Genomic DNA, 25,490 nt, shown 5'->3' with positions numbered 1-25,490 from the left:
AAAATACTTATAGATTGCTGGTTTTTGTTCATTCTGCCTTTCAAAAATCAGAATAGGAAGCAATAAAAAAAAAAATGTTATGTGCCTGGAAATGTTACCAATAAAAACATCAACTTAAAACAAGAAAGGAAACAGATGCGGCACTCACCCAGATTTGCAGTGCAGTGTTTCTTTATTCAACCATTAAAGGTCACACAATAAAGGACGGGCAGATACCATTCGGCATGCGGGGAAAAAAGACGGACGACAGCCGTTACGTGTACACAGATGCTTCAACAGGTCCAGGTGTGTAATTACGTGATGTCATTTCCTTAAATAGGTCTATGACTAACAACAGGTGAACATTTAAACAAACATGCATGGACATTTTCAATTAAAAACAAGTAACATAATTACATCTTTATGCTGACTGCAGGAACAATCACAACAAGAAATTTTTTTAAAAAGAGTGTATAAAGATCCTTACAAAAAATTATTTTCTTTACTGAAAATTTTTTTTACAAAAGGAGTTTTTTACAAAAAATTTCTTTACAAAAACTTTTTTCTCTCTTTACAAAAAAATAGACAGATCCAACCTATCATTCAGTCCTAAAGGATCCTGCGCTTTGGATTTAATTATCCATCTGGCTTCGTGTCTCATCAACAATTTATTATGATTACCACCTTGTGGTGGAACTTTTACAATTTCTAAACCAGCAAAGCGTAATAATTCCGGGTTGGAATTATGTTTTTCTTGCATATGTTATATTAAGCACAAGGACACTTTTCCTGTACTAATCGAATGATAATGTTCACGGAATCTTGTTGCAAGTGGTCTAATAATTTTTCCTATGTAAAAAAATAAACAAGGACAAAACAAAATATATACCACAAATTTACTTTTACAAGAAATAAAATCTTTTACTCTATGCTGAATGGGTCCGATTTTTAAAGGATTAGTAGTCATATGTAAGTGACAATAATTACAGTTACCGCATTTAAAGTTCCCTTTTGGTGAATTTTTTTGTAACCAGTTTTTATCAAGAGGTAACAAACGATTATGAACTATAAGATCAGTTATATTATTAGTGAGTTTATATGCAAATTGCGGAGCCATAGTACAGATTTCCTTCAAATCTTTATCAGAGCGCAAAACATGCCGATTTTTTCTGATGGCTGTGTGTATAACCCTATCAATGGAACTATGTTTAAAACTAAAGAAAAATCTCTTTTGTGGATTTATTTCACTATGTATTTGCTTTTTGTGACGTTTAGTGACCCTCTTTAATAAATCGCTTTGAGATATAGCTTTAACCCGTTCATGAGCTTCATTCAGAATGCCAATGGGATAACCTCTCCTCAACAAACGTGTTTTTAATTCCTCAATTTGTTTATTACAGATATCATCGTTATTGTTCAGTTTCCTTAATCTAACCATCTGACTAAAAGGAAGCCCTTTTTTAGTGTGCATGGGATGTGCACTGTTAAAATGTAAGAGTGAATTAGTCGCGGTTGGTTTTCTATGTACCCTGGTGATCATATTACCATCGACAATATTGATTTTTACATCCAAAAATTCTATATTTTTTTGTCCAAAGCAGGAGGTAAATCGCATATTATCTACATTGATTTTGTTTAGATATTTAACGAAATTATCAAAATCATTTTGAGATCCATCCCATATGATGAAAATATCATCCACAAATCTCAGGAAGATGCGCATGTGTTTTAAGAAAGGATTGGAAATATTTGTAATATATTTTTCTTCAAATACTGCTAGAAACAAATTAGCAAAAACACATGCTACGGGCGTCCCCATAGCGGTACTGATTTTCTGAAGATACCATTGGTTCAGAAATTTAAATGCATTATGAGATAATACAAAGTCCAATCTATCTAAAATAAACGTAATCCAATCAGAACTTTTGTCAGAATTCATCAAGATTTTTTGAATAGCTTCAATAGCATTCAATAGCATTTTTTTGAGGAATCCGTGTATAAAGATTCACTACATCAATTGTGGTTAAAGAAAAACTTGACTGCCAATCAAAGTTTTTTTAAAATGGAGATAAAATCCCCTGAATCTTTTACATAGGAGGGAATCTGAGAAAGTAATGGTTTAAGGAGCCAGTCTAAATATTGTGATAACGGTTCTGTCAATGAATTAATGCCCGATATTATGGGACGACCCGGGGGTTGCGTAATAGACTTATGAATCTTTGGAATGCTATACCAATGAGCAATCTCTGGGAAATCAGGCATCAGATTTTCAGCTCTCTTTTTTGATAAAATGCCATTTTCAACATTTTTTCTCAAAAAAGTTCTCAATTTGTTTTTAAATCTTTCTGTCGGATTGCAATCCAAAGGGACATAAAAGTCGATCTATCCTCCAATTGGGACAAAGCTTCCTTTATGTAATAATCCCTATCTAGAATAACGATATTTCCTCCTTTATCCGCTTTGCGGATTACTACATCATCCCACTTTTGGTAAGCACAATACCCAAGCCCATTATCCTTCAAAGGAGCGGGCTACACTCTCAATGCACAAATATATCACAAAGGTTATGTCACTGTCAGGTGACCCAATAACCAAGAGTGTCACTCATTTCATAAAATACATGTTTTATTAAACAATTGACAAACAACCATAAAACCATTGCCTCAAACCAACATTTATAGGAAGGAGAAACAGCAAAAGGATACAAATTCAATTATATAATGAGTCAAAATTTAAAGAAAATGACTACAGTATCCTGAATAATATAATATGCCCAACAATATACTTAGTATTTATTGATTAGATACATTTTTAATAAAACTATAGAAAATTGCATGCAAAAAACCTGCATAGGTGTGAATAAAATTTACTGCCTTAATTTGAATAGAATCTAACACATAATTCACACCATTGAATAACTATTCATTAATCAGCTGTTCCTGCTGCTACACCACGATAGCATGGCTGTAGAAAAATGCATGCGAAAAACCTGCATAGATGTGAATAAAATTTACTGCCTTAATGTGAATAGAATCTAACACACAATTCACACCATTGAATAACTATTCATTAATCAGCTGTTGCTGCTGCTACACCGCCATAGCCTAACACATGGCTGCAGAAAATTGCATACAAAAACCTGCATAGATGTGAATAAAATTTACTGCCTTAATTTGAATAGAATCTAACACATAATTCACACCATTGAATGACTATTCATTAATCAGCTGTTGCTGCTGCACCACCAGAGCCTTACACATAGCTGCAGAAAATTGCATGCAAAAACCTGCATAGATGTGAATAAAATTTACTGCCTTAATTTGAATAGAATCTAACACATAATTCACACCATTAATCAGCTGTTGCTGCTGCTACACCACCATAGCTTTACACATATAATATGCCCCACAATATACTTAGTATCTTTAATTAGATACAACAGGGCTAAATGGCTGTATAAAATTGCATGCAAAATCCTGCATAGATGTGAATGAAATATACTGCCTTGATTTGAATAGAATCTAACACACAATTCACACCATTAAATAACTATTCATTAATCAGCTATTGCTGCTGCTACACCACCATAGCCTTACACGTATGTGGATTCTAATCACCCACAATATGCAATATATGCAGCCATTGCTGCTACAGCGCTACCACAGTCTCTCATGTATGCAGGTTAAAATGACCCAAAGCATGAAAATAAATGTGATGAATGAATGGCCAAATACATATTACCTAAGCAGTGTGCACAGTGGAGTTAGGCATAGAGTAGGATGCTGCTTCCCCGCACCCCAACGCGCGTTTCGCCCGTGCTTCTTCCTGGGGGTGTGTCTAGTTCTCCCACGTCACCCTTCTTATACACATCGCAGTCCAATGAACACAGGGAAAACTGGGAGGGCATTGTTCTTGAATCATGAAAGTAACATCCAATGAAATCATTGAAAGGAGGAGCTATATGAATCAAGACCGCCCAGTTGCAGTCAAAGTATTCTAAGAGGAGTATTTGCCTGATATAACGCCTCCCATCAGTCAAATCATTATACAGAGCTACCATTTAGCTTCAGCGCACATTGAAACAAACACACAGCGCTGACCATCAAACCTGCACATGGCTGAGCAGAGCGCAGACAGTCTCCCCTGCAGGAAGGAGACACGCCGCACTTCTTACCCACCAAATGCCTGAAAGACAGACAGCCGTGCGAGTGAGACAAAGCAGGCCAGTTTATTGTACCAGAGTTCACTATTTTAATTCCCACTAAAACTACAAATAGCGTGCAAGTGAATAGAATTATTATTGACTTAATTTGATACACTTAATATTATCACTGACCTAAACAGCCAGTGCCTAGATTTATTTAATATTAATATATAAATGTGTGACGCACTAAATACAAAAAAGTGCGAAGTGACATAAAAAAGTGCAGTGAAAATTAATTATTATTTTTTAAAAAATTTTAATTACAAATTTTTATATTTTTATAAAAACCTATCCATTAAATATAATGCATATAGGTGCAAAAAAGTGAAGTGAACCCAGTCTTTATATTTATGTTTTTATATATTTTTAACTTTAAAAAAATAGTGAATATATATTGATTATAGTGACTGTATATCATATGCCACTACTGAGGTTACTAAAAATAAATCTAAGAAAGAAAAAAAAACAAAAAACCCCGCTCCGATACACTAACATAAGCTTTGGTACTGTATATTGTGTTGACACCACCAAAAGTGGAGATATTAATGCAGGTTTTTGCATGCAATTTTCTACAGCCATTTAGCCCTGTTGTATCTAATTAAAGATACTAAGTATATTGTGGGGCATATTATATGTGTAAAGCTATGGCGGTGTAGCAGCAGCAACAGCTGATTAATGAATAGTTATTCAATGGTGTGAATTGTGTGTTAGATTCTATTCACATTAAGGCAGTAAATTTTATTCACATCTATGCAGGTTTTTCGCAGGCAATTTTCTACAGCCATGCTATTGTGGTGTAGCTGCAGGAACAGCTGATTAATGAATAGTTATTCAATGGTGTGAATTATGTGTTAGATTCTATTCAAATTAAGGCAGTAAATTTTATTCACACCTATGCAGGTTTTTTGAATGCAATTTTCTATAGTTTTATTAAAAATGTATCTAATCAATAAATACTAAGTATATTGTTGGGCATATTATATTATTCAGGATACTGTAGTCATTTTCTTTAAATTTTGACTCATCATATAATTGAGTATCCTTTTGCTGTTTCTCCTTCCTATAAGTGTTGGTTTGAGGCAATGGTTTTATGGTTGTTTGTCAATTAATGTTTAATAAAACATGTATTTTATGAAATGAGTGACACTCTTGGTTATTGGGTCACCTGACAGTGACATAACCTTTGTGATATATCATCCCACTTTTGTATATCATGTAAAGCCTTCAACTCCTTATCCAGCAAATGTTTTCTACGTGTATCATAATAAACAGCTTCCACATCTTTTATTACTAAATACTGAAATAAATCGATGACATTACCTGAAGAAATTGGGGGCATGTAATTAGATTTTACCACTCCTGTGAAAGGTTCTACAGAGATTAAAGAATTGGTGTTGCTCACTGACTCATTACTCACTATCGGATCAGCTATGCTCATCAGATTAGCAATATCATTAACATCTATTACCTCAGATGACTGAAACATGAAACCTAAGGTTCCTATTGTAACAGGATTGTCCTTAATCTGATCACTATTAACTTTGTTCTCATTGACATTAACAAAGGATTTATGTAAATGTAACTTTCTAATTGATTTAAAAAGCTCAATTTTAAAGTCCGTTAAATTGAATGGTTCAGGTAAGCAAAAATTCAGTCCCTTAGAGAGCATGGACAGGTGATCTTCTGTTAAAGTTCTCTTAGATAAATTCAGAACTTGTAGATCATCACACGCATCTATTGCTTCCTCCACATTACTTGTTTGCGTTTTTTCTTGGAATTTCCAATTTCTGCCCCCTCTTCTTGTCTTTTTTCTAAAGGGGCTGATGATCCTGCTGTTTCTTTTGGACAAACTATCATCTCCTCCATAGCGCTAGAATCAGAGTCCGTGATCCAGCCATCAGAATAAACTTTCTTTTTTCTTAATCTCAAAGATCGATTTTTATTAAAAAAAGCTCAGCATATTCTTTTTCATTTTGACTTGTGACTAATCTTAATAACTTTTTAGAACAATCCAAATGAGTAAGTTCCCATTCTTTCAAAAATTCCATATCATTATTGAACTGCGAAATTTCCTTGAAAGCTCGAAGTCCTCTTGGTACTCGTTCACATTCAATATAAGATTTATGTGACTTAATAGTCCAAAACAACCGGATTTCCTTTTCAGCCAGGGAAGAGATTTTAGATTCAAGGGTTTTAGTGCTAATAATATGCAACTCTTCTTTGTAATTGCAGTCAGCAAAAAATACCCCCGCATCCTCTCTGCCAGCTAGCAGTCCTTGTTTAGTAGCACTGTGTTCAGCCTGATCCATAGTGTCTTCAGACGAATCCATGTTGCTATAAATTCACAGGTGAAAATTCAAAAAGCATGGGCCTTGTGCTCAGTTCTCAAGACAAGTATGCAATGCAATTCAATTCAAAGAAAGCCCAAATGAACGGTACCAAGGCTCTAATCCACCAGTCACAGGTCAAGGATCAATCACAGGCACACAGTGTGTAAAAAACACTGCTGAGACTAACGGTGCTCAGTATCAGAAAAAACATGCTGAATTTAAAACAAGAAGGGAAGAAGATGCGGCACTCACCCAGATTTTCTGTGCAGTGTTTCTTTATTCAACCATTAAAGGTCACACAATAAAGGACGGGCAGATACCATGAGGCATGCGGGGAAAAAAGACAGATGACAGCTGTTTTGCGTACACAGACGCTTCAACAGGTCCAGGTGTGTAATTACGTGATGTCATTTCCTTAAATAAGTCTATGACTAACAACAGGTGAACATTTAAACAAACATGCATGGACATTTTCAATTAAAAACAAGTAACGTAATTACATCTTTATGCTGACTGCAGGAACAATCACAACAAGAATTTTTTTTTAAAAAGAGTGTATAAAGATCCTTACAAAAATTCTTTTCTTTACAGAAAATTTTTTTTATACAAAAGTTTTTTACAAAAAATTTTTTCATTTTACAAAAAATTTTTTTTTTTTCTGTAAAGAAAATAATTTTTTGTAAGGAACTTTATACACTTTTTTAAAAAAAATTCTTGTTGTGATTGTTCCTGCAGGCAGCATAAAGATGTAATTATGTTACTTGTTTTTAATCGAAAATGTCCATGCATGTTTGTTTAAATGTTCACCTGTTGTTAGTCATAGACTTATTTAAGGAAATGACATCACGTAATTACACACCTGGACCTGTTGAAGCATCTGTGTACGCAAAACAGCTGTCATCTGTCTTTTTTCCCCGCATGCCTCATGGTATCTGCCCGTCCTTTATTGTGTGACCTTTAATGGTTGAATAAAGAAACACTGCACAGAAAATCTGGGTGAGTGCCGCATCTTCTTCCCTTCTTGTTTTAAATTCAGCATGTTTTTTCTGATACTGAGCACCGTTAGTCTCAGCAGTGTTTTTTTACACACTGTGTGCCTGTGATTGATCCTTGACCTGTGACTGGTGGATTAGAGCCTTGGTGCCGTTCATTTGGGCTTTCTTTGAATTGAATTGCATACTTGTCTTGAGAACTGAGCACAAGGCCCATGCTTTTTGAATTTTCACCTGTGAATTTATAGCAACATGGATTCGTCTGAAGACACTATGGATCAGGCTGAACACAGTGCTACTAAGCAAGGACTGTTAGCTGGCAGAGAGGATGCGGGGGTATTTTTTGCTGACTGCAATTACAAAGAAGAGTTGCATATTATTAGCACTAAGACCCTGGGATCTAAAATCTTTTCCCTGGCTGAAAAGGAAATCTGGTTGTTTTGGACTATTAAGTCACTTAAATCTTATATTGAATGTGAACGAGTACCAATAGGACTTCGAGTTTTCAAGGAAATTTCGCAGTTCAATAATGATATGGAATTTTTGAAAGAATGGGAACTTATTCATTTGGATTGTTCTAAAAAGTTATTAAGATTAGTCACAAGTCAAAATGAAAAAGAATATGCGGTTTTATGTGAACAGTTGGAGAAAGCAAAAAAGGAATTATCTTCACGTTTAAGTGAAAGTCAAAGCACCAATTTTCTGAATAAATTAGAAAGGAAATTAGTGGTCATTCAAATGGAAACTAAACAAAAGAAAAATTTCTGCGGGATAAAATGGATTTTGATACTGGACATATTTTTTCATGGAATTCTAAAAATAAAAAAGAGCTTTTTTTAATAAAAATCGATCTTTGAGATTAAGAAAAAAGAAAGTTTATTCTGATGGCTGGATCACGGACTCTGATTCTAGCGCTACGGAGGAGATGATAGTTTGTCCAAAAGAAACAGCAGGATCATCAGCCCCTTTAGAAAAAAGACAAGAAGAGGGGGCAGAAATTGGAAATTCCAAGAAAAAATGCAAACAAGTAATGTGGAGGAAGTAATAGATGCGTGTGACGATCTACACGTTCTGAATTTATCTAAGAGAACTTTAACAGAAGATCACCTGTCGGTGCTCTCTAAAGGTACTGTCACACTTAGCGATGTACCAGCGATCCCGACCAGTGATATGACGCGGTCAGGATTGCTGGTACATCGCTAAGTGGTCGCTAGTGAGCAGCCACACAGGCAGATCTCTCCAGCGACATCGCTGGGGACGGGGGTCGCTACTTACCTGTCACACTAGGTGACCCTGCGTCCTCCCGCCCGGCTCCACGCGTCACTCTTCGTCACAGCAGGAAGCGCCGCAGGAAGCTGACGACGAGAAACAGTCCAGGACGTTCTCGCGCGATCAGCGATAAGAAGCGGGGGAGCGGGTTGTAGGTAAGTATCAGACACAATATAACGTCACAAGTTATAGCGATATCGCTTAGTGTGACAGTACCTTTAGGGACTGAATTTTTGCTTACTTTAACCATTCGGTTTAAGGGACTTTAAAATTGAGCTTTTTAAATCAATTAAAAAGTTACATTTACATAAATCCTTTGTTAATGTCAATGAGAACAAAGTTAACAGTGATGAGATTAAGGAGAATCCTGTTACTATAGGAACCTTAGGTTTCATGTTTCAGTCATCTGACGTAATAGATGTTAATGATATTGTTACTCTGATGAGCATAGCTGATCCGTTAGTGAGTAATGAGTCAGTGAGCAACACCAATTCTTTAATCTCTGTAGAACCTTTCACAGGAGGGGTAAAATCTAATTACATGCCCCCAATTTCTCCAGGTAATGTCATCGATTTATTTCAGGATTTAGTAATACACCTAGAAAAAATTTGCTGGATAAGGAGTTGAAGGCTTTACATGATATACAAAAGTGGGATGATGTAGTAATCCGCAAAGCGGATAAAGGAGGAAATATCGTTATTCTAGATAGGGATTATTACATAAAGGAAGCTTTGTCCCAATTGGAGGATAGATCGACTTATGTCCCTTTGGATTGCAATCTGACAGAAAGATTTAAAAACAAATTGAGAACTTTTTTGAGTGAGAAAAAATGTTGAAAATGGCATTTTATCAAAAAAGAGAGCTGAAAATCTGATGCCTGATTTCCCAGAGAATGCTCATTGGTATAGCATTCCAAAGATTTATAAGTCTATTACGCAACCCCCGGGTCGTCCCATAATATCGGGCATTAATTCATTGACAGAGCCGTTATCACAATATTTAGACTGGCTCCTTAAACCGTTACTTTCTCAGATTCCTTCCTATGTAAAAGATTCAGGGGATTTTATCTCCATTTTAAAAAACTTTGATTGGCAGTCAAGTTTTTCTTTAACCACAATTGATGTAGTGAATCTTTATACACGGATTCCTCAAAAAAATGCTATTGAAGCTATTCAAAAAATCTTGATGAATTCTGACAAAAGTTCTGATTGGATTACGTTTATTTTAGATGGATTGGACTTTGTATTACCTCAATGCATTTAAATTTCTGAACCAATGGTATCTTCAGAAAATCGGTACCGCTATGGGGACGCCCGTAGAATGTGTTTTTGCTAATTTATTTCTAGCAGCATTTGAAGAAAAATATATTACAAATATTTCCAATCCTTTCTTAAAACACATCCGCATCTTCCTGAGATTTGTGGATGATATTTTCATCATATGGGATGGATCTCAAAATGATTTTGATAATTTCGTTAAATATCTAAACAAAATCAATGTAGATAATATGCGATTTACCTCCTGCTTTGGACAAAAAAATATAGAATTTTTGGATGTAAAAATCGATATTGTCGATGGTAATATGATCACCAGGGTACATAGAAAACCAACCGCGACTAATTCACTCTTACATTTTAACAGTGCACATCCCATGCAAACTAAAGGCCCAGTCTCACTAAGCAATCTCGGTAGCGAGATCGCTGCTGAGTCACAACTTTTGTGACGTAACAGCGTTCTCACCAGCGAGATCGCTGTGTGTGACAGCGATCAGCGAGCGGCCCCCCTGCCGGTATCGCTGATCGCTGGAAGAAACCTCTGGACATTTCTTTGGTCGCTGGTCTCCCGCTGGCCAGCACGCATCGCTGTGTGTGACAGGCGAGAGACCAGCGATCAGGTGTAAAAAATAATAAAAAAAATAAAAAATATAGTTATTCTCACCTTCCGACGTCGCGTTCAGCCATCCTGCCTCTCTCCACGCTCCGGTCCCAGTGATCCTTTGCACGAATGACCGCGAGACTTTGTTATCCCTCGATACCGTGACATCTCGCGGTCATTCGTGCAAAGGATCACTGGGACCGGAGCGTGGAGAGAGGCAGGATGGCTGAACGGGACGTCGGAAGGTGAGAATAACTATATTTTTTATTTTGATTCTATTTTACAGCGATGGCCAGCGATGCCGGGCGCTCGGCATCGCTGTGCTGATCGCTGGTGAAGCTGTCTGTGTGACAGCTCACCAGCGATCACATAGTGACTTACTAGCGATCCTGACACCTTGAGATCGGTGTCGGGATCGCTAGTAAGTCGCTTAGTGTGACGGGGCCTTAAGAAAGGGCTTCCTTTTAGTCAGATGGTTAGATTAAGGAAACTGAACAATAACGATGATATCTGTAATAAACAAATTGAGGAATTAAAAACACGTTTGTTGAGGAGAGGTTATCCCATTGGCGTTCTGAATGAAGCTCATGAACGGGTTAAAGCTATATCTCAAAGCGATTTATTAAAGAGGGTCACTAAATGTCACAAAAAGCAAATACATAGTGAAATAAATCCACAAAAGAGATTTTTCTTTAGTTTTAAACATAGTTCCATTGATAGGGTTATACACACAGTCATCAGAAAAAATTGGCATGTTTTGCGCTCTGATAAAGATTTGCAGGAAATCTGTACTATGGCTCCGCAATTTGCATATAAATGCACTAATAATATAGCTGATCTTATAGTTCATAATCGTTTGTTACCTCTTGATAAAAACTGGTTACAAAAAAATTCACCAAAATGGAATTTTAAATGTGGTAACTGTAATTATTGTCACTTACATATAGTAACATAATAATTAAGGTTGAAGGGAGACTTTAAGGCCATCTATCTAGATCAACCCATCCTATCCTAACTTTCCCTAACATGTTGATCCAGAGGAAGGCAAAAAAACCCCATGTGGCAAACAGTAAGCTTCACATTGGGGAAAAAAATTCCTTCCCGACTCCACATACGGCAATCAGACTAGCTCCCTGAATCAACGCAACACTAAGGAAACTAGTGTATATACCCTGTAATATTATACTTTTCAAGAAAGGCATCCAGTCCCTTCTTAAATTTTAGTAGGGAATCACTCATTACAACATCATATGGCAGAGAGTTCCATGGTCTCACTGCTCTTACAGTAAAGAATCTGTGTCTGTGAGTATGCTTAAACCTTCTTTCCTCCAGACGTAGAGGATGCCCCCTTGTCCCCGTCACAGGTCTAAGAGTAAAGAGATCATTAGAAAGGTCTTGGTATTGTCCCCTCATATATTTATACATTGTAATAAGATCACCCCTAAGCCTTCGATTCTCCAAACTAAATAACCCCAAGTGTAATATCCTGTCTTGGTATTGCAGACCCCCCAGTTCCCTAATAACCTTGGTCGCTCTTCTCTGCACACACAGCCATCAGAAAAAATCGGCATGTTTTGCGCTCTGATAAAGATTTGCAGGAAATCTGTACTATGGCTCCGCAATTTGCATATAAACTCACTAATAATATAACTGATCTTATAGTTCATAATCGTTTGTTACCTCTTGATAAATACTGGTTACAAAAAAATTCACCAAAAGGGAACTTTAAATGCGGTAACTGTAATTATTGTCACTTACATATGACTACTAATCCTTTAAAAATCGGACCCATTCAGCATAGAGTAAAAGATTTTATTTCTTGTAAAAGTAAATTTGTGGTATATATTTTTTGTCCTTGTTTATTTTTTTACATAGGAAAAACTATTAGACCACTTGCAAAAAGAATCGTGCGAGTATCTCGCAAGTGAGTATGAGCCCTAAGGGAAATTCTCTGAATCACATTATTTGGAGACTTGAATGGAAACTGCTCAGTGTAGAAAGCAGGATACATGTGATCCAAAATGTTATGTATCTTGTTCCCAATAAAACCTTCAACTCAATTGATATAAAAGCAAGTCCCCACTGAAGTCCGTCATCTGTCAATGAAAATATAGGGGTTCTTCTGAACTCCAGTGTGCCTAAACCACATTTAGCATCTCTGTGGCGATGAGAGCCCACTTAATTTACGGGGTCCATGTCTCCTGAAGCACGAGTGTTATGATACTGCTGCAGCACTGCTGGAATCTAGTGACCGGAGGAGGAAAAGCAAGTAACAGCAAGTGGTAATAGAAGTCCTTGGCGATAGAAAAGGAACCGGCAACAATTAGAAGATAAGTTAGAACAGTCCAGGAGCTAGAGACTGGAACTAGACTAACAGCTAACCACAAAACTCAAGCAATGATTGAGAGATCCATGTTGCTTTAAGTAAGCCCAAACAGGAAACAAGATGGATTCCACAAGTTCAGAATCTGCCATCTTAGTAAAGAGCAACTGCAGAACACAATAGCAGCCTCCAGTGGTAAGTAATGAAATTGCAGCAAAATTAGCAAAGTAAACAATAGCAGTCACCAGAGGTCCAGAAGGACAGCAGGAATCCTGACAATGAACTGGGCACAATGTATGGGCACCTCAATGGCAGATTTTCAATTTTCACTCAGCAACATCCACTGGGGTATTGCCACGTTCAGCAGAAATTGTGTGACAAACTTTGATGCCATTTGGACCCATTTCCCTGAGTGACAATGTAAAATCTGAGGCTAAAACAAAATTTAGAATTAACTGAGAGGTGTAGATTGTAAAATAGGGTCACTTATGGGAGTGGCAATTCTGCTGTTCTGGTACCTCGGGGCTGCTACAGTGGGTTATGAAAATTACACCAGGGCTAGGAAATTAATTAAACATAACTGTTAATAGATTTACCTAAAAGGTAATGGAGAGGAGTAAGAAACTGCATTGTTGAGATCAAACCAAACTTTTAACTAGAGCACCATTAAACATGAGCACTTGCACTTTGATAAATTAATGTTTGTTTGTCCTGTGTATACACAGGCTGATAACCTTTTAGGTAAATCTATTAAAAGCTATGTTTTATTAATTTCCTAGCCCTGCTGTTATTTTCATTGTACCTTATTGGGTAGGTCTAATATGATCAGATACAATTTCTGATCTCTTGCTGATTATTACAATGGGTTATGGCGGCCAAAACCACAACAGAAAATCTGCAGGATGATATGCTGCTCTTTCCCTTCTGAGCATTCTGCTGTGCCGGAAAACAGATGCCAATTACATTTAGGGTATTGGTCAGGGCCGGCTCCAGGTGAAAAAGTCTCTGTTTGCCCCTTAAGCAAATACCATAATTCATGATGCACAGATACAGCAGAGAAATATAGGTATAGTACAATGCCAAAGATTTCAGTTACTTCTTAGATTGCATGAGTGATATCTGTTGTAAATTCTACAATAGCTCAGAAACCGGACAGTATAGTCCTCCATACAGCATTATGGGCACCACATAGTGTGCCATATAGAATATTGAGCCCCATATAATGCTCCATAGAGTATATGATGTGGCCCATATATTACTCCAAACAGAATGGGCCCCATATAATGCTCCATACAGAATAGGCCCCACATAAAGCGCCACGCAGAATAGGCCTCATAAAATGCTCCATACAGTATATGATGGGAACCATATACTGCTCCAGTATATAATGGGCCCCACATATTGCTCCAAACAGAATGGGTCCTATATAATGCTCCAAATATAATGGGTCCCATAAGATGCTCCACATATAATGGGCCCCATATACTGCTCCATATGTAATTGGATCCATAAGATGCTCCACATGTGATTGGGCCCAGAAGATGCTCCATATGTAATTGGCCATATAAGATGATCCATATATAAATGGCCCTATATACTGCTCCATATGTAATTGGCCCCATAAGATACACCAAATGTAATTGGCCCCATAAAATGCTCAATATGTTATTGGCCCCATGTACTGCTCCAGATGAATTTGGCCCCATAAGATGCTCCATATGTAATTGGTCCCATATACTGCTCAATATGTAATTGACCCCATAAGATGCTCCATATATAATTGGCCCCATATACTGCTGCATATGTATTTGGCCTCATAAGATGCTCCATATGTAATTAGCCCAAGAAGATGCTCCATATGTAATTGGACCTATAAGATGCTCTATATATAATTGGCCCGATATACTGCTCCATATGTAATTGGCCCCATAAGATGCTCTATATGTAATTGGCCCCATATACTGATCCATATGTAATTGACCCCATGTACTGCTCCATATGAAATTGACCTCATAAGATGCTCTATATGTAACTGGCCCCATACACTGCTCCACAAGTAATTGACCCCACAAGATGCTGCATATGTAATTGGGCCCATATACTGCTCCATATGTAATTGGCCCTATAAGATGCTTCATATGTAATTGGCCCCATATACTGTACCAAATGTAATAGGCCCCATAAGATGCTACAAACGTTAAAAAAATGAAATGCTCACCTCTCCTCGCTGGCTGATGCTCTGCTCCAGACTCCTCAGCGTCAGCTTCTTCCGGATCTCTGCACTGTGATTGTTCAGGCAGAGGGTGCACACTAGTCACATCATCGCGCACTCTGACGTGAACGTCATAGAGAACGCAAAAGACGCCAAAGCGGTGCAACGGGAAGTATCACAAGTGCCGGAGCAGGTGGGGGTGCCCACTGAACGGCGAGTGGGCTCCCCACTTGCACGGGTATTGACGCCGACCCTGGTATTGGTGCACTAAGGGGAGATTGAACAAACTATGCAGTGAAAGGCACCCTTTAATGCTTAATATTTGCTTTCTCTTACTATAGTTATGTGCAAAATAATAGCAGTGTGTTTAAAACAACTGATAAAAAGCTAAATCCCTATCATAGCATGTATTTCCATATACTCAAATGCACTGGGAGAACTGTACATTCAATTCCAAATGAAAACATGAACAAAATATGAATCGTTAAACTGAAAATGAAGAAAAAGGAATAATAGGATTCTCAAAAAAAATAGCAGTCTCTCAATGATGATTTACAAACTCTAATCTTTACAGTATAAACTGAAATTTGTTTGCAGATTAAAGGCCCCGTCACACATAGCGATCTCACTAGCGAGATCGTTGCTGAGTCACAAGTTTTGTGACACAACAGCGATCTCACCAGCGAGATCGCTGTGTGTGACAGCGATCAGCGACCGGCCCCCCTGCCGGTATCGCTGATCGCTCTGGGAAATCTCTGGACATTTCTTTCGTCGCTGATCTCCCGCTGGCCAGCACGCATCGCTGCGTGTGACAGGCGGGAGACCAGCGATCAGCGATAAAATAATAATAAAAAAAAAAAAAATATTGTTATTCTCACCTTCCGACGTCCCGCGCAGCATTCCCGCCTCTCTCCACGCTCCGGTCCCAGTAATCCTTTGCAAGAATGACCGCGAGACTTCGCGATCCCGCGAGAACGGACGTCATCGCGGTAATTCTCGCAAAGGATTACTGGGACCGGACCGTGGATAGAGGTGGGAATGCTGCGCGGGTCGTCGGAAGGTGAGAATAACGATATTTTTTTATTTTAATTCTATTTTTGACATGAACACAGCGATGCCGAGCACGCGGCGTCGCTGTGCTAATCGCTGGTGAAGCTGCTTGTGTGACAGCTCACCAGCGATCACATAGAGACTTACCAGCGATCCTGACACGTTGATATCGTTGTCAGGATCGCTGGTAAGTCGCTATGTGTGATGGGGCCTTTAGCTTTCCTGTTAATCACTGAATTAAAATTTAGTTTATAACCTTTATTTCAGATAACTACTTACGTTTGTGTGAGATGGAGTCAACTAATATCTGACATCTGCGAACAGATATTCCAGCCCAAGCTGACTGGACTGCATTCCACAACAGCATTTTTTATGTCATTTCACAAATTCTCAATCTGATTGAGGTCTGGGAAATGGGCTGGCAACTTCATAACATCAATCTTTTTGATTTTGGTTGCCACTTCCTGGTGTGTTTGGAGTCAATATGCTCTGTTGAACCCCCCATATCAAGGGCATGTCTTCCTCAGCATAAGACAACATGACCTTCCAGTATTTTGATATATTCCAACTGGTCCATGGTGCCTTGTGTCACATAGAGAGAAATGACTGTGGTCATGGACCTGGTCCTTTGAACTAAGGGAGCCCTAGTCTTTCCCTGTCCCTTGGATTACCCTGGATGGTGAAGTCGCCGGGGTCTCGTACATAGCTACACTCCTAACTTAAAGGGAAGTCCGATGGGTGTCGCAGTCCGGTCCGGCGCCACCCATCTTCATACGATGCCGTCCTCTTCTTTCCTTCCTGTTGTGGCTCCGGTGCAGGTGCACTGCTCTGCCGTGTTGAGGGCAGAGCAGAATACTGCAGTGAGCAAGCGCCGGACCTCTCCCGGCACCTGCACACTGCAGGACTCTGCTCTGCCCTCAAAGAAAGCAGCAAAAGATGGGAGGCGCCGGACCGGACCGCAACACCCATCGGCCAGACCGCCCCTCCCCCGGTGAGTATAATCTAACTCTTTTTTTATCATTCAGATTAAATCGGGGGCTTATCTACAGCTTTACAGAATGCTGTAGATAAGCCCCTGATGTCGGTGCCAGCAGCTCATATTCAAAAAAAGAGGTGACAGATTCCCTTTAACCCTGATTTGATACCTCCCCCACCCAAGGAGGTGAGGGGCTGAAGTGCATATGAAAACACTAACAGGCAGACGGATAAACAGATTTGGATATAAGAAAACTACAATCATACAAAAGCACTCACAAAACAGAGTTGAAACAGGGGAGGTAAAGAAAGGGGAAACCATATGTGAGAGGATAAGGATAAACACCCAAACCAACTCCATACAGCAATCTCTAGTAAAACTCTCTGATCACCACCTCCAAACACTGAACTTTCTCCTTCAACACCAAACCAGGAAGTAGAACTATTCCTGTTAACTCCTAAGTGCCAATGGCAAGCATATACACAAGCGGGGAGTGGCCAACACAGAAAAGCTGAGACAATTCAAGATGAAGAGCTCCTGGAGATCAACTGAACTAATTAACCTTTGCCATAACAGGGCAATGAAAAATCTGCACTATTTAATAAGATGATGAAGCAGTTCTAGAGTGTGCAGGAGTTTGTGTAACCAGACAACATGATCTTCTGTCCCCGCTCTGCTGTGATATCCCTGTGACAATACCCTGCCACCTAAAAGAGACCTCTGGAACCTCAGAACCAGGTTTATCTGGTTGTAAAGAGTGAAAAGACCAGACCAACCTGAATGTATTAACATCAGACGCTAGTATCCACATTCTCTCCTCAGGACGTTAACCCTTCCAATGAACCAAATATTGAAGAGACCAGCGTACCGAGTGAGAATCGATAATCTTCACTAACTGGAATTCCAGATTCCCATTAACAATGACTGGGGAATGAAGTGGTGGAGATGCTTCAGAGAAAGCAATATATTTTTTAAGAAGTGATCGGTGAAACATATTACGAATCTTAAAAGTAGGTGGCAAAACAAGGCAAGATGTTACAGGATTAACAATGGCAACTATCTTATAGGCACCAATGAACCTGGTTACCAATTTTCATGAAGGAATCGTCAACTTAATGTTCTTTAAGGAAAACCATATCAAATCACTAACACAAAGATCCGGACCCACCAAGCATCTTCGGTCAGCCATGCTCTTATATTTGGACCCCATCTTTCTCAAATTATTAAGAACACCTTGCCACACGGATGTAATGGACAAAGAAAAGCATTCCTCCTCAGGTACTCATGAAGAATGATTCAATTCCTATTTAAGTAGCAGAATTGTGGATGAAAATTGTATGCCCCAAAGAATGGGGACTTGCTAGTAGATTCATGACAACGGTTATTCACAGCAAACTCAACTAAAGGTAAATAAGAAAGCCAATCCTCTTGATTCTCGGACACAAAGAATCCAAGATATGTTTCAAGATTCTGGTTCACTAGTTCAGTTTGCCCATTTGACGGTTGATGAAAGGCAGATGAAAATGAAAGATGACTCCCTAAGCGAGCACAAAATGTTTTCCAAAATTTGGAAATAAATTGAATCCCTCGGTTGGAAAGAATGTCAGATGGAATCGCATGTAATTTCAAAATTTCTTTAATAAAAAATTGCACCAAAGTATTGGTGATTGGTAAAGCACATAGCACAATGAAATGAGCCACCTTGCTGAATCTATACACCACCAATATAAGTGTTCCCTGCTGATTCAGGTTCATCATTAATGAAATCTACAGACAAATGAATCCATGGTCTACAGGGAATCGAAACAGGTTGAAGGGCCTCGGCGGAACGAGTATGTGGAGTCTTAAAACATGCTGTAGGCAGCTACATATTCCCGAACATCCTGGTGCACTGTAGACCACCAAAAACAACGAGTTAGAAGATCTATGGTGGGTTTACTACGAGGATGTCCAGCCAGGACCAAATCATGATGGTTACTCAAAATTTTAAGTCGGAGGCTCACAGGGATAAACAATTTACCTGAAGGACAGACAACAGGGGTGTCCCTCTGAGCCTATATGACCTCCTTCTCCAGCTCAGGACATTTAGTAGCAAAAAGCATACCTTTACCTGCTCGCAATTACTTACTCTCCCGGAAAACGAGACAAAGCATGCACTTTAACGTTCTTATCTTTCGGCCTATAGGTCACAAAAAAGTTGAATCTGGTAAGAAAAAAAAAATGACCGTCCTGCCTGTCAAAGTGTCAGATGTTAGGAAGATTTCAAATACAGAATATTTTTATGATCGATGATTATCATGACCGGATTAACTGCCCGTTCCAAAAAAATGACATCACTTCTCAAAAGGCCCACTTTATTGTCAAGAGTTCCCTTTTACCAATGTCATATTTTCTCTCAAAAGACAACAGTTTCTTTGAGAAGTAAAATTAAACTAAACACGCAATGCATAATACCTGAACTGGAAGGTAGATAGAGGTCGTGGGGGCGGACACGGGTACCCTGCGGCCTCTATCTACCTTCCAGTTCAGGTATTATGCTTTGCGTGTCTAGTTTAATTTGCACTTCTTACTCTGCCTGGATATGGTGCTATCTAGTCTGATCACACTGGTACATTAATGGTATTATATGTATTAATTATAAACCTGCCTTTTGATATACCGTATGTTTATTATATACTCCATTGTACTATTATGGGTAGTTTTGGCCATCAGGGTATCAGTGTCCATTTTCGCTGATTATGTTTTTATATTTTTATAGTACACTTTATTTGAACCTTGCCTTCCATGCTAATAAAGCAATTTTATATTTGACCTACAGTTGTGTTTTTGGACTTGTCCACCCCCCCTTTTGTTTATGCTTGTTTTGCAACTGGTCATATATAGTCCTTGGATGTGCATGTTGGTGGTTAATTGTATAATTTTACATTGGATATTTTGATTAGAATTCCCCACATGTCCTATACACCAGGTTTTACTACCTTCTTTATTTACTATTTTGTCTCATCTGACCAGAGAACATTCTTCCAAAACGTTTTAGGCTTTTTCAGGTAAGTTTTGGCAAACTCTAGCCTGGCTTTTTTATGTCTCGGGGTAAGAAGTGGGGTCTTCCTGGGTCTCCTACCATACAGTCCCTTTTCATTCAGACGCCGACGGATAGTACGGGTTGACACTGTTGTACCCTCGGACTGCAGGGCAGCTTGAACTTGTTTGGATGTTAGTCGAGGTTCTTTATCCAACATCTGCACAATCTTGCATTGAAATCCCTTGTCAATTTTTCTTTTCCATCCACATCTAGGGAGGTTAGCCACAGTGCCATGGGCTTTAAACTTCTTGATGACACTGCGCACGGTAGACACAGGAACATTCAGGTCTTTGGAGATGGACTTGTAGCCTTGAGATTGCTCATGCTTCCTCACAATTTGGTTTCTCAAGTCCTCAGACAGTTCTTTGGTCTTCTTTCTTTTCTCCATGCTCAATGTGGTACACACAAGGACACAGGACAGAGGTTGAGTCAACTTTAATCCATGTCAACTGGCTGCAAGTGTGATTTAGTTATTGCAAACACCTGTTAGGTGCCACAGGTAAGTTACAGGTGCTGTTAATTACACAAATTAGAGAAGCATCACATGATTTTTCAAACAGTGCCAATACTTTTGTCCACTCTCTTTTTTATGTTTGGTGTGGAATTATATCCAATTTGGCTTTAGGACAATTCTTTTTGTGTTTTTTCATTTAAGACTAATTAAATGAAGATAATAATACCAAAGAATTTGTGTTTGCAATCATTTTCAGGAAGAAACTGAGTATTATCTGACAGAATTGCAGGGGTGTCAATACTTTTGGCCACAACTGTAGGTGCCTTTTATAACCAGGATGTGGCAGGCAATTCCCTGTGTGGCACGGTTTATCAGGGCCACAACCAGGTCTAGGCCAATAGTTAGCCTGAAATTACCATCATGGGACCCGAATCTCGTACTATCTGCACTAACAGGTCCCCCATTTGAACTCCCCTTAATATCTTATCATTAAAACAGTGCTTCTAGCGGCGCTAGCATCGTCTCACAGGGTGAGCGATATTCAGGCTCTATCAACAGCGCCACCGTTGACCAAAATTCTAGAATATAGTCATCTTGAAGCCTGACCCGGCATATCTACCTATAGTGGCATCACATTTTTCATAGGTCCCAAGAGGTAGTCCTTCCTTCTACCCAAATCCCAGGAATAGGGGAGAAGAAAGATTTCACACCCTAGATGTGAAGAGGTGCCTAGTTCAGTATTTAGAGGCCACCACAGGATGTAGGAAGGAAGGCTCTCTTTCTCTCTCTTTGTGTGTTTCCAGGGACCTCGGAGGGGACTCAAAGCATCTAAGAGTACCCTGGCAAGATGGATAAGGGATGTGATTGGCATATACATCCAGTGGGAATACCATTCCTGAGGGGTTGAGAGCTCATCCCACAGGAGCAGTAGCGACCTCGGGGACTGAAAGATCCGAGGTATCGATAGAACAGATCTGTAAGGTGGCCACCCGGCCAACACCTTCTACCTCTTTTCAGACACTATCATTTAGAGCAAGCCTCTATGTCTGACCTGACCTTCGGGAGAAGGGTCCTTCAGGCGGTGGTCCCTCCCTAAGCTACCAATCTCTGTAATTCTCTCCGTGGTGCTGTCATGGGTGAGAGAGAATAGCTTAGTTACTCACCGATAACGGTGTTTCTCGGAACCCATGACAACACCAATTTATTCCCCCCCTTCACGAGTGTGGTGAGCACGTTTTACTGTCCATGGAGTGTTTCCGTTTAGGCACGGTGCTACTTGATAATAAGCAATATTATAATGCTGTATATATACTTCTGTTTAACTAATCTGGAGACCCTCTGATGCTCTGTAACCAACTGAAGGCGGAGGGGAGGTACCGCTCTTTTTATCTGTAGATTCCTGTCCAGGATGGGCGGATCCCCTCTCTCCGTGGTGCTGGCATGGGTTCCGAGAAACACCGTTATCGGTGAGTAACTAAGCTATTTTATTTCATATTGTCAAAGGGGCATGAAGCGTAAGAGCATCTGGTGTGTGTGGTGCAGTACTAGCATAGGATTCCTGTTCTCTGACTTGGCATAAAACATTCTAATCTGCTTTCCTTAGATTTTAAAGCTATATGTAAGTAATCATACTGTAGTATGTGTACACTTATACACTGCTTTGTAAGGGCTAGTATACACAGTCCGATTTTTAAATCCAAATTTGACCGATTATTCTGTGTGTACTAGCCCTAAATGTGACTTCATTAGCTACATAAAAATAGTTTGTTTCCATTATGGCCTCCCTATTAAAATCTGCCAAAAGCAGACAGACTTTACATTAGCGGAGTCTACCTGTGAGAACTTGCTGCTAGAGAGATTATTCGTTGCAATCAGATTTTCTAGTGAAATCAATAAATCAAACTGAGCAGCCACAATTTCTTACATACAGACTCTGCCTAGGACAGTCTGCCTGTTCTTCACAAGTGTCCGGACCCCGTTCATTTCATCATTGTGGGTCCCAGCGTCCCCTTGAAGCAAATGGTGGTGACATCACACAGGTCCTTTAGCCTGCACCCAATATTATATAATGGTGACATCACTACATCACCCCCATTGTCTTCATATACAACCCATCCCAGGTTGTGCCATCACTATACACAACATTCATATTCTAACTTTACTTGCTTACAGTCGACACCTGATACACTGCTGTAAAGCTGGCAGCGCTGTTCAAGCACCATGTATTTCCTTCAGAAAATGCCCATCTAGTTATTTTTTCAAATTTGTATGTTTCAAAGGGCATGCAACCAAATATTAGATTGATGGTGCCAACAATTTTGCCAGGACTATTTTTAAAGTTTTGTGTGAAATTATGTCCAATTTGCTTTTCTTTGTTTTTTTGTGTTGTACCAATACACACAAAGGAAATAAACGTGTATAACAAATCACTTTTGGAAGTGCATTGAGCAGCAAGGTGGTGTGCTGGTGAAAGGGGAAAAAAAAAACAAAAAAAAAAACTCTTTTAAATCTTCTTCCTGAGCGAGTGTGAACGAGCTGAGTGTGACCTGAGCGTAAGTGCGAACTGTGGTGTGTGACTTGAAATTCAGTGACTTTAGATTCAGAGAGTTTCCAAGGGAGGTCTTACTGAATTGCTGTTATAGTAATACTTTTTTTTTTTTTTTTTTAATTTATTTTTGCTTATCTTATTGTCTGGTGCAATCCCCATTAGGATGTGCTCCACTATTGCCAATGCCATCCAGTGCACGTCTTGCCGCATGTATGCAGTCCTTGAACAGCCGGTCGAGGGTGCATACTGCTGTGCAAGATGTGAGCACGTTGTGCATTTGGAAGCCCAGATACTGGATCTAAATGTGCAGCTGGCAACACTGAGATCCATAGACAATATGGAAAGGAGTCTTCTGCTCACTGAGCAGACGCTCAATGGGATAGATGAGGGGGGGGATGCTAGGTTGGAGCTGCAGGACAATGAAGCAGCTAGCTGGGTGACAGTTAGAAGGCGGGGTAGAGGGAAGAGCACCAGGGAGGCTAGTCCTGATCTGGCACACCCCAATAAGTTTGCAAAGTTGGCAGATGAGGGGAGTGTTAGTGCAGGAGTAGCACTGCTGCAGCAAGGCATGTCCTCTGAAAGCCGGAGGAGTGTCTTCTCCAGTAAGGGGGGAAATAGGAGAGCAGGGCAGGCCAGACAGGTTCTGGTAGTGGGAGACTCAATTATTAGGGGAACAGATAGGGCAATCTGTCACAAAGACAGGGATCGTCGAACGGTGTGCTGCCTACCTGGCGCTCGAGTCCGACACATCGCTGATCGGGTTGACAGATTACTGGGAGGGGCTGGTGAGGATCCAGCGGTCATGGTGCACATTGGCACAAATGACAAAGTTAGAGGTAGGTGGAAGGTCCTTAAAGATGATTTCAGGGAATTAGGCTGTAAGCTTAAAGCAAGGACCTCCAAGGTGGTATTTTCGGAAATACTTCCTGTACCACGTGCCACGCCAGAGAGGCAACGGGAGATTAGGGAGGTTAATAAGTGGCTCAGGAATTGGTGTAGGAAGGAGGGGTTTGGGTTCCTGCAGAACTGGGCCGACTTCTCAGTTGGCTACAGGTTCTACGCTAGGGACGGGCTGCACCTCAATGGGGAGGGTGCAGCTGTGCTGGGGGAGAAAATGGCTAGAAGGTTGGAGGAGTGTTTAAACTAGGGATGGGGGGAGGGTATTCCTTTTATAGGAGGGGAAGACAGTGCAGATAGAGACCTGGGCACAAATAATGACATTGGGGGTGGGGGTGGCATGGGGGGTGGGGTTAGAACAGTTAATAATTTAAGAAAGAATAGAGGTACAGAGAGATACATAAAGTGCATGTATACTAATGCCAGAAGTCTCGCCAACAAAATGGAGGAATTGGAGTTAATGTTGTTGGAACATAATTATGACATGGTGGGGATATCTGAGACATGGCTGGATGAGAGCCATGACTGGGCAGTTAATTTACAGGGCTATAGTCTGTTCAGAAATGACCGTACAAATAAGCGAGGGGGAGGCGTGTGTATATATGTAAAATCATCCTTAAAACCCATCCTTCGTGATAATATATATGAATCTAATGAAAATGTAGAGTCCCTGTGGGTAGAGATAAGGGGAGGGGGGAAAAATAATAAATTACTGATAGGGGTTTGTTATAAATCTCCAAAAATAATGGAAGCTACAGAGAATATCCTCATAAAGCAAATAGATGAAGCAGCGACTCAAGGAGAAGTCATTATTATGGGGGACTTCAACTACCCTGAAATACATTGGGGAACCGAAACCTGCAGTTCCAGCAAAGGTAATAGGTTTTTGACTACTATGAGAGACCATTATGTGACGAACAGCCCACCGCCGTTCGTCCACTTACGGGCGACACTAACGGGAGTCCCGCTGCCACCAAAACGCGACGGACAGCGGACCCTGTGTCACCACTATGTCACAGTCCCACCACTGACACGGGTGTATCAGCGGACGGAGGGGCGTGACACAATGCCGGCACACGGCTATCACAGGCGCAGTGGGGCTTATCTTAGTTATCCCAACACTGGCACCATGTGACCAAAAATATCCAGCAAGCTAATCTCGCTCTACAATTTGCCGCAGGGGGAGTTTAATTTGGATGCCCCACCACTGCTATCAATCTTCCAAGTACTGCGGGGATTTATGTATATCCCACTTTCTCAGTTCCACTTTGGAACTCGCAGCTCTCCGGCGCCCCCCTT

The 25,490-nt window shown here is 39.9% G+C and overlaps 1 protein-coding gene across 6 annotated transcripts in view; it reads right to left on the bottom strand.

The window, feature by feature from the left end:
• The window catches only part of EPM2A (EPM2A glucan phosphatase, laforin), a 183,675-nt gene that overhangs the window by 99,326 nt on the left and 58,859 nt on the right, over window positions 1-25,490 (bottom strand). Inside the window, exons 1-2 of one of the 6 annotated variants that reach the window (XM_073557623.1) lie at window positions 6,766-6,900; window positions 149-327 (exon numbers count right to left, since the gene is read on the bottom strand). The exons of 4 other annotated variants lie outside the window; for them this stretch is intronic. The gene's annotated coding sequence lies outside the window, so the exon portion shown is untranslated. Of the gene's footprint in view, window positions 1-148; window positions 328-6,765; window positions 6,901-25,490 lie in introns of those variants that run through there. One more of the 6 variants, XM_073557624.1, reaches the window with a different exon arrangement.

The sequence above is a fragment of the Dendrobates tinctorius genome, unplaced genomic scaffold (genome assembly GCF_039654945.1).
Source record: "Dendrobates tinctorius isolate UK_male_01 unplaced genomic scaffold, ASM3965494v1 ptg000250l, whole genome shotgun sequence".
Classification (NCBI taxonomy): Eukaryota; Metazoa; Chordata; class Amphibia; order Anura; family Dendrobatidae; genus Dendrobates; species Dendrobates tinctorius.
This window is presented reverse-complemented; position numbering and strand designations above follow the sequence as displayed.